At 37.6% G+C, this 14851-nt stretch overlaps 1 long non-coding RNA gene across 1 annotated transcript; it reads left to right on the top strand.

Annotated features, from left to right (window-relative positions):
- The first annotated feature begins 8419 nt into the window (after positions 1 to 8419).
- LOC128361419 (uncharacterized) lies at positions 8420 to 13778 on the top strand. Its single transcript, XR_008321586.1, has 3 exons — positions 8420 to 8546; positions 13400 to 13519; positions 13677 to 13778. It is a non-coding gene; the product is annotated as an uncharacterized LOC128361419 (long non-coding RNA).
- The last annotated feature ends 1073 nt before the right edge of the window (positions 13779 to 14851 follow it).

Below are 14851 nucleotides of genomic sequence, written 5' to 3'. Positions count from 1 at the left end.
TAAAAATATAAACCATGTTGAGTTGGCATGAAAAACAATATTAAATAAATAGATTTAACAATATATTCATATTTTGAAATATTAATATATTTTGACCTATTAGTAGCAATATTGTATAGGGTTGGACATGGACTAATATGACATTAACAACTGACCCAGACTGTGCTGGAGGGAAGTTTTCATAGACTATAAGATCTGATTAGCTTGGAGACTCGGACTTAAGTTATAATAGTTGTTGGGAATAAGGAGCGTAAAAGTGGTTGGCTCCCACAGAAGAGTCTGTAGTGAGTTGGATCTTGGATGAGAGCAGCTTGACTTCCTCTATGTTTAAATGGATCCAATCCCGATTAAAAGCTGTTTACAAGTAGCTACTTACTTATAGGTAAATGTACACATCAGAATAAGTACTCACAGTGCAGATGAAAAAGATATTTAATTAGTAAAGACTACTTGATTAATGAATAATGAGTAAGTTTCTAACTTTGATATCATTGCTCTGCTTTATTGCACTAAAACAATTAAAGTCTTAAATATTTCTACCACTTATCGACATCAATTTATTTATTTTTTGGTCCAGATACTGTATAATTATGTAAATGTAGTTGGTCGTATATATTTAGGATGGTTGTCCTGCTGAGAAAAAAAAAGAAATATGTTGACACTGAACTTTCGCAACTTCATAGCTCCTTGAAAGATGTTGCTTCATTAAGTTGACTGAACCGTTGTTAGATTACTTTAAAAGATACTGCATGCTGCGTCGTTTAGCTCCACCCACCCCTTAAACAATATATTCTAACAGTTAATGGTGAAATAAGATAAACCAAATCATCAATGAGTGGAGACTATTACATCAGAATTGCTCAACAAAATGTCCTCAAACTGCTGTGCAACCAGAGACAACAGATGGAAATCTGCTCTGTGTTTTATCTGGTTCATTATATTTATATTGCATTTACTTGTTTTAAATAATCAATACATGAAATGAAATGAATGAAAACTGAGCACAAATAATTATAAGAATAATGAAAGCAGTTGAACTTGAATTCAGATTTCCTAATCATGGTATCAGATTTAATCCATCCATACAAGTGAAATGGCAACAACTGGCCAGCAGATGGCGACATATTACCTATCAAATACTTCCACAGTGAATGATTTTTAACACAGTTGCTTCACATTGATTCAGAGCCTCAGGCAGCTTTGTTTCCTCAACACATATAGACTGAAACTTTCATCTAGTCAGACGTTGGTGGTTTTCACAACCCTAAGAATCTCTCAGTGTTTGTTCTTAATTATCCTAAACTGATTTACCCACCAACATGTTGTGGAAGCAGCTTCTGTAACTCAGCCTGGTCTGTCGAACTGAATGTGATCACTTTGCTGTTTGGACTCATTACCCTTATCTTCTATTAGAGCAAAGACACACTAACATAATAGCATACGTGTAGTGTTTGTGTGTGTGTGTGTGTGTGTGTGTGTGTGTGTGTGTGTGTGTGTGTGTGTGTGTGTGTGAGACGTGGTATGCTTATGTTCATGAGCAGTTCCTTTCAGTCTCCCCATTTTATTCTTTTCATCATCATCATGAGTCCATAAAACTTTGCTGCAGAACGTTTTTGCCAGCTAAAACCTGCCTTCCTGATTCCAAGTCTGAGAGACGGTTTGTACCTTGTGGTGAATGTGGTGTGGCCTGCATCCTGTAGAGCATTGTGGACTCGCTGCACAGTCATATAGGACTTTTTATTTACCATACAAATTAGGTCATGCCATCCACACAACTTGTGCTCCTCAGTCTATCAGCTGGTTTCCAGGGTTCCTGTGCACAGCTGATTTTTCTGTTGAATATACATAACTATTGACTTTGGTAAACCAATTACCTTTGATATCTGCTTTTTTCTTGCCTCATTATTATTTTAATATCTTTTTTTTTTCTTTTTTTACTGTATTTTTGATGACATATTTGACTGGAATTGTTGCAAGAGAAGTATTTTACGAGTGGGTTGATACCAGGATTAAAAGCAATTGTAATGCTTAGCTAGATATAAGTTTCCAGTCTGTATTTGTGGAGGAATCAAAGCTCTCTGAAGCCCTGAGTCAATAGCCCCGTTTCCACTGCAGGAACTTGTGAAGCAGTTATTGTTGAAAGTGGTTCTCTGTTTAGAAGTATTTGAGACGGTTAAAATGATGATGTCTTTCAACATCAGGGATTTATGATGTTTAAAGTCTGTGTAAAGTAAGAATAAATATGTTTTCTGAGTTTGACATGCCACAGAAAAGTGTGTTGTTAACCACCCTGCCAAATTTGAATGATTAAAAAATCGCCAAATATATGAAATTAGGCTTCAAAGTTGTGTAAAAATCAGCCTCTTTCTCTGCTCCCAAACGCTGTGGGCGTGGCCGCCGAGTCCGCTGAAACCCCGCCCCCTACCAAGTGTCACCTGTCAATCAAAGTCACCACCTACCAGAAACATGTATGCTTCGACTGAGAGCTTTCTGCTGCTAACTCAGCTGCTAGCTAGGCTACTAGCTTGGTGAATAACTCGGCTAACTGGCTAACTGTAGACTGTAGTAGTAGTAGTGTGTGCTGAATGTATACCTCTACAGCAGCAGGGGCGGGTTTATGCTAATCACTGCGGCGTTACATTTATGACCTATTTAATGTGCTAGAAAATGGCTGAATTACTTTACACGATCCTTAAATTACAACAGTTGTTAGGAATAAGGAGCATAAAGGTGGTTGGCTCCCACAGAAGAGTCTGTAGTGAGTTGGATGTTGGATGAGAGCAGCTTTGCTTCCTCTATGTTTAAATTGATCCAATACCTATTAAACAGCTCATGTCTTTCATAAAGCAGCATGAAGGAGTCAATATAGGGAATGGCTCATAATTTCAGCTGTTGGGACTCTGTGACAGGAACGGAGACTGGTTGTATCTAAACATTGATAGATGTAAAAGAAATATGCAAACTATGGTTATGCTGTGACAGTTGTGTGTGAAACAAGAAGTCTTTCAAAGTTGTTCTCATGCTGTTTTGCAGATTGTAAACCACAGCCCAACTACAAGGGTGCAGGTGCCAGAATGTCTGAGACCCTGCGGCCACACTCGCACACACACACAAGCACACACACACACACACAGACAAGCACACACACACACACACACACACACACACACACACACACACAGACAAGCACACACATACAGCCAGTAAACTAGTTGTGAGTGATCTAACTTGCTTAAATGCAACTTTTCCCAGCGTGAACATGAACTATTCAAGCTCCAACTTCCACCTGCAACAAAAGCTGGATGGTAACCTGCTTTTTAGCAACGTGTATCGTGTCCCAGAGGATTAAAGATCAGCCAGAACACAAACATTCCCTATTTGTATGACATTGTAAAGCTTTTGCCTGCAATGGTCTATCTTTCACACAACCATCTACCTCTTCTCACTCCAAACAGGCGCATTTCCAGCCTGCCAAGAGCTGCCTTCCTGTTTCCTAGCACCTCACTCAAAATGACTTCACATGAACCATCCTGTTTTAAACACGCTACCTAAAATGACCTTACAATACTATACATGTTGTGGTCATGAACTTGTGGGTTTGCCGAGAAAAAACAATAATGCTTTGCTGGTGTCATGTAGCCAAGTGAAACTGTGTCTTAGGTCTTTGAAAGAAAAAAAAAAACAGTGAGGTTGACACATGACTTGGTTGAGGTATAAATGGGTGTGAAAGCGAAGACAAAGAAGAGACATTTCTTCTGGGACAATTGTCAGTGTAGATTAACGATCATCTCCGAAACACTTAACAAGAAATCCAACACATTTTCATAAGTGTTCCTTTTTATGTTGATGAACTGGGAGTGTTAAAATTTGACTGGGTGAGTTTTATTAAAATAAATGTATTGAAATGATGCTCAACTTAACTGCTGATTTCAATCATGTCACTTCCTCTTTTTAAACACAGGTTCATTGTATAAAGTGCAGATTTCCTCATCATGATGAAGCTGATCTTGTCTCTCACTCTCATCTGGACTCTCTCCAGCACAGGTAACCTCACTCACTCTTAAAACAGCATTTCTGCAGGTACCTGTCATGTCAGATAGTTCATCATTCTCCTCACTTTTTACCTCTGCTGTTTGTCTGCAAGCTGCTGACTTTTGTTCAAGTTCAGATTCATCATCATCATCATCATCATCATCATCATCATCATCATCATCATCTCATTTTTGTTTGTATCACCCTGATTTATTTCATAACTTGCAGCTGATGCTCTTCAGTGTTGGGATAATCGGGTATTACGTCCATGTAAATCTACTGAGCTGTGTGCAACTTTTGCTTCACAAGGTATCTATAAAAAGTATTAAAATAAATGATTGTTCTTTCAGGTCATCCACATATTCAATTTTAAATGGGATTTCTGTCTTACAATGTTTGGTCTGTGTTTCATTTTACAGATAATTCGCATGATGGGCGTGTCACTCGGTCCACCACCAGGAGTTGTTTTTCATCCTCCCTTGTCACTGAAGGACTTCACACATTTTCATACAGTATTGGTACTGTAACCAAGACTACATCTGTTCATGTGTGTAACACAGATGGCTGCAACAGGGAAGACATACCTTGTAAGTAAAGAGAAAGGTTTCCCTTTTTAAAGACACTAAATCACACTCACATGTAGTATCAGTCTAATGTTGGTCACAGTGAAAAACAATAAGTCACTTTGTGTCTTGTACAGTTTCTGTCATGTCTCCTGTTCTGTTTCAGACCCTGGTGTTCAGAAGAAAAATGGAGGGCAATGTATCAGCTGTGATGATCCACATTCTTCTGTGTGTAACCAGACAGTACAGTGTGTGGGAGTGGAGGACCGCTGCTTTAATTTGACTGGTGAGCCCTCATGATTATTTAGTCATTTAATGCCTCCAAATGCATTACACCAAATACATTACCTTCAAAGTGTCCATTTCCTGGTGATTACATTTGAAAAAAGCTTTTTAAACATTTGTCTCACAATGATTTTTGATGATGATTTTGTCATCCACAGTGCAATATGTACGTAAAGACATGCCAACATTTTATAGCCTTGGATGTATCTCTTCAAACTTATGTGAAGATACTCGTCGCTTGCCGTTCTTAATAGGTGGTGATTCCATTCCCAATGTAAACGTCTACCGGTATATGGTATGTAGAAGTAACTCAGCTTGGTCTGTCAGACTCAATGTGAATTCTTTGCTGTTGGGACTCTTTACCCTTACCTTCTATTAGAACTAATAGAAACTACCAAAATAGCAGAAGTATATATAGAACACCTTTTCATTGAGCTTACATTGCTAGGCCACTGTCAATCAAATAGATGAGATAGATTCTTGATGCTTAACTCTTAAATAATATCTATGTGCTTGTGTGAACTTAGATTGATGTTTATCAAGTCAATAAAGAAGTATATAAATAAAGGTGCAAGTCACAGGCTTCTACTACAACAACGTAACCACTGTTGAAATGGCCTAAAAAAAATAGAAGTTGTACTGCTATTGCAATATTATCAAAAATACAACTTATTGAGCTTTGCTTTTTTGTTTTTGCTTATAATCATTGTTTAAGAGATACTGCATACTGCATGGTTTAACTCCACCAACCCTTCAACAATATATTCTAACAATTGGCGCCATCTGCTGTCTGTCATGGTGATACCTGCATTATCTCTGTAATCCATGTAAAATGATGTTACATTACAGTCATATAGGACTTTTTATTTACCATACAAATTAGGTCATGCCATCCACACAACTTGTGCTCCTCAGTCTATCAGCTGGTTTCCAGGGTTCCTGTGCACAGCTGATTTTTCTGTTGAATATACATAACTATTGACTTTGGTAAACCAATTACCTTTGATATCTGCTTTTTTCTTGCCTCATTATTATTTTAATATCTTTTTTTTTTCTTTTTTTACTGTATTTTTGATGACATATTTGACTGGAATTGTTGCAAGAGAAGTATTTTACGAGTGGGTTGATACCAGGATTAAAAGCAATTGTAATGCTTAGCTAGATATAAGTTTCCAGTCTGTATTTGTGGAGGAATCAAAGCTCTCTGAAGCCCTGAGTCAATAGCCCCGTTTCCACTGCAGGAACTTGTGAAGCAGTTATTGTTGAAAGTGGTTCTCTGTTTAGAAGTATTTGAGACGGTTAAAATGATGATGTCTTTCAACATCAGGGATTTATGATGTTTAAAGTCTGTGTAAAGTAAGAATAAATATGTTTTCTGAGTTTGACATGCCACAGAAAAGTGTGTTGTTAACCACCCTGCCAAATTTGAATGATTAAAAAATCGCCAAATATATGAAATTAGGCTTCAAAGTTGTGTAAAAATCAGCCTCTTTCTCTGCTCCCAAACGCTGTGGGCGTGGCCGCCGAGTCCGCTGAAACCCCGCCCCCTACCAAGTGTCACCTGTCAATCAAAGTCACCACCTACCAGAAACATGTATGCTTCGACTGAGAGCTTTCTGCTGCTAACTCAGCTGCTAGCTAGGCTACTAGCTTGGTGAATAACTCGGCTAACTGGCTAACTGTAGACTGTAGTAGTAGTAGTGTGTGCTGAATGTATACCTCTACAGCAGCAGGGGCGGGTTTATGCTAATCACTGCGGCGTTACATTTATGACCTATTTAATGTGCTAGAAAATGGCTGAATTACTTTACACGATCCTTAAATTACAACAGTTGTTAGGAATAAGGAGCATAAAGGTGGTTGGCTCCCACAGAAGAGTCTGTAGTGAGTTGGATGTTGGATGAGAGCAGCTTTGCTTCCTCTATGTTTAAATTGATCCAATACCTATTAAACAGCTCATGTCTTTCATAAAGCAGCATGAAGGAGTCAATATAGGGAATGGCTCATAATTTCAGCTGTTGGGACTCTGTGACAGGAACGGAGACTGGTTGTATCTAAACATTGATAGATGTAAAAGAAATATGCAAACTATGGTTATGCTGTGACAGTTGTGTGTGAAACAAGAAGTCTTTCAAAGTTGTTCTCATGCTGTTTTGCAGATTGTAAACCACAGCCCAACTACAAGGGTGCAGGTGCCAGAATGTCTGAGACCCTGCGGCCACACTCGCACACACACACAAGCACACACACACACACACAGACAAGCACACACACACACACACACACACACACACACACACACACACAGACAAGCACACACATACAGCCAGTAAACTAGTTGTGAGTGATCTAACTTGCTTAAATGCAACTTTTCCCAGCGTGAACATGAACTATTCAAGCTCCAACTTCCACCTGCAACAAAAGCTGGATGGTAACCTGCTTTTTAGCAACGTGTATCGTGTCCCAGAGGATTAAAGATCAGCCAGAACACAAACATTCCCTATTTGTATGACATTGTAAAGCTTTTGCCTGCAATGGTCTATCTTTCACACAACCATCTACCTCTTCTCACTCCAAACAGGCGCATTTCCAGCCTGCCAAGAGCTGCCTTCCTGTTTCCTAGCACCTCACTCAAAATGACTTCATATGAACCATCCTGTTTTAAACACTCTACCTAAAATGACCTTACAATACTATACATGTTGTGCTCATGAACTTGTGGGTTTGCCGAGAAAAAACAATAATGCTTTGCTGGTGTCATGTAGCCAAGTGAAACTGTGTCTTTGGTCTTTGAAAGAAAAAAAAAAACAGTGAGGTTGACACATGACTTGGTTGAGGTATAAATGGGTGTGAAAGCAAGACAACAAGCAGACATTTCTTCTGGGACAATTGTCAGTGTACATTAACGATCATCTCCGAAACATTTAACAAGAAATCCAACACATTTTCACAAGTGTTCCTTTTTATATTGATGAACTGGGAGTGTTAAAATTTGGGTGAGTTTTATTAAAATAAATTTATTGAAATGATGCTCAACTTAACTGTTGATTTCAATCATGTCACTTCTTTTTAAACACAGGTTCACTGTATAAAGTGCAGATTTCCTCATCATGATGAAGCTGATCCTGTCTCTCACTCTCATCTGGACTCTCTCCAGCACAGGTAACCTCACTCACTCTTAAAACAGCATTTCGTTCATCATTCTCCTCACTTTTTACCTCTGCTGTTTGTCTGCCAGCTGCTGACTTTTGTTCAAGTTCAGATTCATCATCATCATCTAATTTTTGTTTGTATCACCCTGATTTATTTCATGAATTGCAGCTGAAGCTCTTCGTTGTTGGGATAATTTTGGGGTTTTACGTCCATGTAAATCTACTGAGCTGTGTGCAACTTCTGCCTCACGAGGTATCTATAAAAAGTATTGAAATAAATTATTGTTCTTCATTCACATATTCAATTTTAAATTTCTGCATTATAGTGTTTGGTCTGTGTTTCATTTTACAGACAATTTGCATGATGGGAGCGTCCGTCAAACCAGGAGTTGTTTGCCATTCTTCCTTTTCAGTAAAGGACTTCACACATTTTCACACAGTATTGGTACTGTAACCGTGACAACATCTCTTCATGTGTGTAACACAGATGGCTGCAACAGGGAAGACATACCTTGTAAGTAAAGAGAAAGGTTTCCCTTTTTAAAGACACTAAATCACATTCACATGTAGTATCAGTCTAATGTTGGTCACAGTGAAGAACAATAAGTCACTTTGGGTCTGATTCACTAAAGGTCTGCGGGTGTAAAAACTTACACAAAAAATGTGCAAGCTGATCTACTAACGCTGTGAACTGAGTTTTGCGTCTTTTAACTGTGCAAGATAATGTTGTCCATGTAGTACGTTTGTCATAATGAATGTAATATGAGGGGTTTTTACCCCAGTGTGTAAAATAGAGGAATGAGAAAATGCAAATATGTTATTTTGCACACGCCTGAAGGTAATTTTTCTGACGAAATCTGCGTTTATAAATAATAACGTTGAAGGGCAGGTATTAACCGGCTGTTACTATGGAGACGAGGAGACAGAGGCACAATGACAGAATATGCACAGGATGGAGTTTTTCCACAAATAATATTTTGGAGTGGAATATTTTTGGTTTGGCTAACAACATTGACTTTGTCACAAATATTGTGCCATATGTGGGTTTTTCTGGTAATATTAGTTTTTGTTCTAACTCAATATATTAGGTAACCTCTTCCACTAGAACCTGATCACATTTCATTTTGCGCTTTCAGCTTTCTGCTCGTCCAAACTCTACATAAAGGCACAAAACCCTCATTTAAATACTGCTGTCTGCACCTGTTGCTCCTGTTTTCATTTACGCAGTTATTCTTAGTAGATCACCTGCAAAACCCACACAAACGAAATGCGCAATCTATTGCACTGTGCACGCAATTTAGTACCCACAATTTGGGATCTTAGTAAATCAGGCCCTTTGTGTCGTGTACACAGACCCGGCCCTAACCAATGTGGCGCCCTAGGCAAGATTTTAGGTGGCGCCCCCCTTGCATCGAAGTAAATTCCACTGCTAGTGTACATACTCACAAGAAACTGAATAGCTTTATCTTGGACATTCTTTTATTTAAAGAAAGCAATTGCCCAATCAAAATACTTAGAACAAATTAGAAAGAAATACAAAAAAATATGATATGAATATATGAAATATAATATAAATAGCTTACATAAAGTATAAGATTTAAATACCCACAAAATAAAAAGTGTAAACAAGTGACATGCTGCTGCATCACTTCTGGGTGGTGCTGCTGAGGTGGAGGCAACAGGAGGAGCGCTTGATGCTGTAGGTGGCCCAAGATTTGCAGGGGTGGGACTGAGAAACCTCAACAGCGCATCTGAAGAGAGAAGAGGAGTATGTGACACCAGTCTAATAATAAATATGATATGATACATAGGCTAATATGATTTCAAGAATAAAACGAAATGAAATAATATAAATGAAAAATCTAAGAGATACATGCATGATATTCACTATACTGTACATGTATAATATACAATGTACTTTTTCTGATATGCAAACTATATAAGATTCAATTTTATTGTCATTACAACAAAATACTGATTAGCAGAATGCAAAGAAGTAGTAAACTGCAGTATAATATAGAATGTGGGAATGCTAAATTATGCTATAACATGAATTATGTGCACTTTAACACTGATGTAAAGTTTAACACTATAAACACACTTTAGACAATATGAACTGTAACACAACATACAGCTAGGCTTACAACTATAATAAAAGCAGGGCCGGCCCGTGGCATAGGCAGTATAGGCAAATGCTAAGGGCGCCGTCCATCCAGGGGGCGCCACAAACGGGGGAAGAAAAAAATGTAACTTCCACTATTCTTAAAACTACTTGGTGTCATGTCTTAATATGAAGATAATAAGCCCACATTAATTTAACTGCATAGCAAAGCCTGTTAAATAGGAATACTAATAATAATAATGATGACACGTTACTTTCCTAAGACGCCCCCCGCCCCCCACACTAATTAGACTGTACCTGCTACCTGGGGGAGGATGGTCGTTTTTTAATGTGACCCCAAGGCAAGCTCGACAACAACATGTCATAACGTCCCAAACTGTCTGGTGCCCAGGGGAGGAAAAAAAGAAAAGAAGAGGAGGAAAAACGAGACAAAGACAGAGGTAACGTTACAATAAAGATGATGTCATGACATTATTTGTGTGTTGCAGAACGACGATAACGACGTTAACTATTAGCATAACATGGTTTGTTGTTAAACCGTTAGTTTTAACGCCAGTTAATGTTATGGAAGAGCCTAAGTTGGAAAATAGTAATGTAACTACTCCCACCTTACTTCCCAGCAAGCACATTTTGGTTGAAAAGACGTCTAAAAGACGTGTATCTATGGTAACCGGTGAAAAGACGTTGAAAATTGGTTGAAAAGTGAACGTTTTTTTACCGGCTATATGGAGACGTTTATTCAACTTTCACATAGAAAACATATTTCACCGGGAATTGCTGTATAGAAAATTCCCAGCTTATTTAGTGTGCAGACATAGCCTATATAGTTCCATATTTATGATATTTTATTCAACATTAAATGCTTTGAAATTACGTTTTGTTTAGACGTCATTTCACCTCCTCTCATTTATAGAAAAAACGTCAAAATAATCAATAGAGCTACAACTGAGGTAATTATCAACCGACATCAAACTAATGTGTGTTTTGTGACACGTTGATGTTGTAACTGTTTTCAGACGATTGAAAAGACGTTCAGACCTCATATCAACCTGTTTTTAACCGGAAATCAAACGTTGAAATTAGGGTTTGTGCTCGCTGGGTTTCCTCAGGGAAATGTGTAAATATTAGATCTATTCAGCATTTTTATTAACATCTGGTTAACTAAGGTTTTCTTAGCTTGTAATAGTCAATCAAAATGCTATTCCTTTTCCACCCTTTTATTATAGTTGTAAGCCTAGCTGTATGTTGTGTTACAGTTCATATTGTCTAAAGTGTGTTTATAGTGTTAAACTTTACATCAGTGTTAAAGTGCACATAATTCATGTTATAGCATAATTTAGCATTCCCACATTCTATATTATACTGCAGTTTACTACTTCTTTGCATTCTGCTAATCAGTATTTTGTTGTAATGACAATAAAATTGAATCTTATATAGTTTGCATATCAGAAAAAGTACATTGTATATTATACATGTACAGTATAGTGAATATCATGCATGTATCTCTTAGATTTTTCATTTATATTATTTCATTTCGTTTTATTCTTGAAATCATATTAGCCTATGTATCATATCATATTTATTATTAGACTGGTGTCACATACTCCTCTTCTCTCTTCAGATGCGCTGTTGAGGTTTCTCAGTCCCACCCCTGCAAATCTTGGGCCACCTACAGCATCAAGCGCTCCTCCTGTTGCCTCCACCTCAGCAGCACCACCCAGAAGTGATGCAGCAGCATGTCACTTGTTTACACTTTTTATTTTGTGGGTATTTAAATCTTATACTTTATGTAAGCTATTTATATTATATTTCATATATTCATATCATATTTTTTTGTATTTCTTTCTAATTTGTTCTAAGTATTTTGATTGGGCAATTGCTTTCTTTAAATAAAAGAATGTCCAAGATAAAGCTATTCAGTTTCTTGTGAGTATGTACACTAGCAGTGGAATTTACTTCGATGCAAGGGGGGCGCCACCTAAAATCTTGCCTAGGGCGCCACATTGGTTAGGGCCGGGTCTGATAAAAGGGTGGAAAAGGAATAGCATTTTGATTGACTATTACAAGCTAAGAAAACCTTAGTTAACCAGATGTTAATAAAAATGCTGAATAGATCTAATATTTACACATTTCCCTGAGGAAACCCAGCGAGCACAAACCCTAATTTCAACGTTTGATTTCCGGTTAAAAACAGGTTGATATGAGGTCTGAACGTCTTTTCAATCGTCTGAAAACAGTTACAACATCAACGTGTCACAAAACACACATTAGTTTGATGTCGGTTGATAATTACCTCAGTTGTAGCTCTATTGATTATTTTGACGTTTTTTCTATAAATGAGAGGAGGTGAAATGACGTCTAAACAAAACGTAATTTCAAAGCATTTAATGTTGAATAAAATATCATAAATATGGAACTATATAGGCTATGTCTGCACACTAAATAAGCTGGGAATTTTCTATACAGCAATTCCCGGTGAAATATGTTTTCTATGTGAAAGTTGAATAAACGTCTCCATATAGCCGGTAAAAAAACGTTCACTTTTCAACCAATTTTCAACGTCTTTTCACCGGTTACCATAGATACACGTCTTTTAGACGTCTTTTCAACCAAAATGTGCTTGCTGGGAAGTAAGGTGGGAGTAGTTACATTACTATTTTCCAACTTAGGCTCTTCCATAACATTAACTGGCGTTAAAACTAACGGTTTAACAACAAACCATGTTATGCTAATAGTTAACGTCGTTATCGTCGTTCTGCAACACACAAATAATGTCATGACATCATCTTTATTGTAACGTTACCTCTGTCTTTGTCTCGTTTTTCCTCCTCTTCTTTTCTTTTTTTCCTCCCCTGGGCACCAGACAGTTTGGGACGTTATGACATGTTGTTGTCGAGCTTGCCTTGGGGTCACATTAAAAAACGACCATCCTCCCCCAGGTAGCAGGTACAGTCTAATTAGTGTGGGGGGCGGGGGGCGTCTTAGGAAAGTAACGTGTCATCATTATTATTATTAGTATTCCTATTTAACAGGCTTTGCTATGCAGTTAAATTAATGTGGGCTTATTATCTTCATATTAAGACATGACACCAAGTAGTTTTAAGAATAGTGGAAGTTACATTTTTTTCTTCCCCCGTTTGTGGCGCCCCCTGGATGGACGGCGCCCTTAGCATTTGCCTATACTGCCTATGCCACGGGCCGGCCCTGCGTGTACAGTTTCTGTCATGTCTCCTGTTCTGTTTCAGACCCTGGTATTCAGAGGAAAAATGGACGGCAATGTATCACCTGTGATGATCCACATTCTACTGTGTGTACCCAGACAGTACAGTGTGTGGGAGTGGAGGACCGCTGCTTTAATATGACTGGTGAGCCCTCATGATTATTTAGACATTTAATGCCTCCAAATGCATTACACCAAATTCATTACCTCCAAAGTGTCCATTTCCTGGTGTTTACATTTGAAAAAAGCTTTTTAAACATTTGTCTTACAATGATTTTTGATGATGATTTTGTCATCCACAGTGGAAGATAAACATAATGAGATGCCAACATCTTATAGCCTTGGATGTATCTCTTCAAACTTATGTGAAGATTCTCGCCGCTGGCTGTTCTTCCTGATTGGTACTTCATCGCACAGACAAAAATTCAATGTGAAATGTGGAGGAAACTCACCTTGGTCTGTCAGACTCAATGTGATGTCTTTGCTGTTGGGATTCTTTACCCTTACCTTCTATTAGAACTAATAGAAACTATCATAATAGGTGAAGTAGCTGTGTAATGTGTAGGCCAAATATATCGAACACCTTTTCATCAAGCTTACATTGCTAGGCTACTGTCAATCAAATAGATGAGATAGATTCTTGATGCTTAACTCTTAAATAATATCTATGTGCTTGTGTGAACTTAGATGGATGTTTATCAAGTCAATAAAGAAGTATATAAATAAAGGTGCAAGTCACAGGCTTCTACTGCAATAACCTAACCACTGTTGAAATGGCCTAAAAAAAAAGAAGTTGTATTGCTATTGCAATATTATCAAAAATACAACTTATTGAGCTTTGCTTTTTTGTTTTTGCTTATAATCATTGTTTAAGAGATAATGCATACTGTATGGTTTAACTCCACCAACCCTTCAACAATATATTCTAACAATTGGCGCCATCTGCTGTCTGTCATGGTGATACCTGCATTATCTCTGTAATCCATGTGAAATGATGTTACATAAGACTTTTCATTGACTAATAAAGACAAACTCATGTTAGAGGAAAGATTGGAGTTTGGTTTCAATATTAAAAAATAAACAATAGTTTTTGAAGTCTGTGTTGATGTTTTTATTATTTAACTAAGACCATCATCTTATTTTAACTGAGTGCTTTGAGTCCCAAAACATAACTATAATCAGGGCACTATAAAAATATGAATCATGTTGAGTTGGCATGAGTGAGTATTGTCTGAAAAACAATATTAAATAAACAGATTTGACAATATATAAAATATAAAAGATGTTTCTTTCTGTGCTAAGTGTGCCATGGCCTATTAATAGCAATATTGTGTAGGGTTGGACATGGACTAATATGACATTAACAACTGACCCAGACTGGGCTGGAGGGAAGTTTTCATAGACTATAAGATCTGATTAGCTTGGAGACTCGGACTTAAGTTATAATAGTTGTTGGGAATAAGGAGCATAAAGGTGG

The sequence above is a fragment of the Scomber japonicus genome, chromosome 7, assembly GCF_027409825.1.
Source record: "Scomber japonicus isolate fScoJap1 chromosome 7, fScoJap1.pri, whole genome shotgun sequence".
NCBI classification, from domain to species: domain Eukaryota; kingdom Metazoa; phylum Chordata; class Actinopteri; order Scombriformes; family Scombridae; genus Scomber; species Scomber japonicus.
This window is presented reverse-complemented; position numbering and strand designations above follow the sequence as displayed.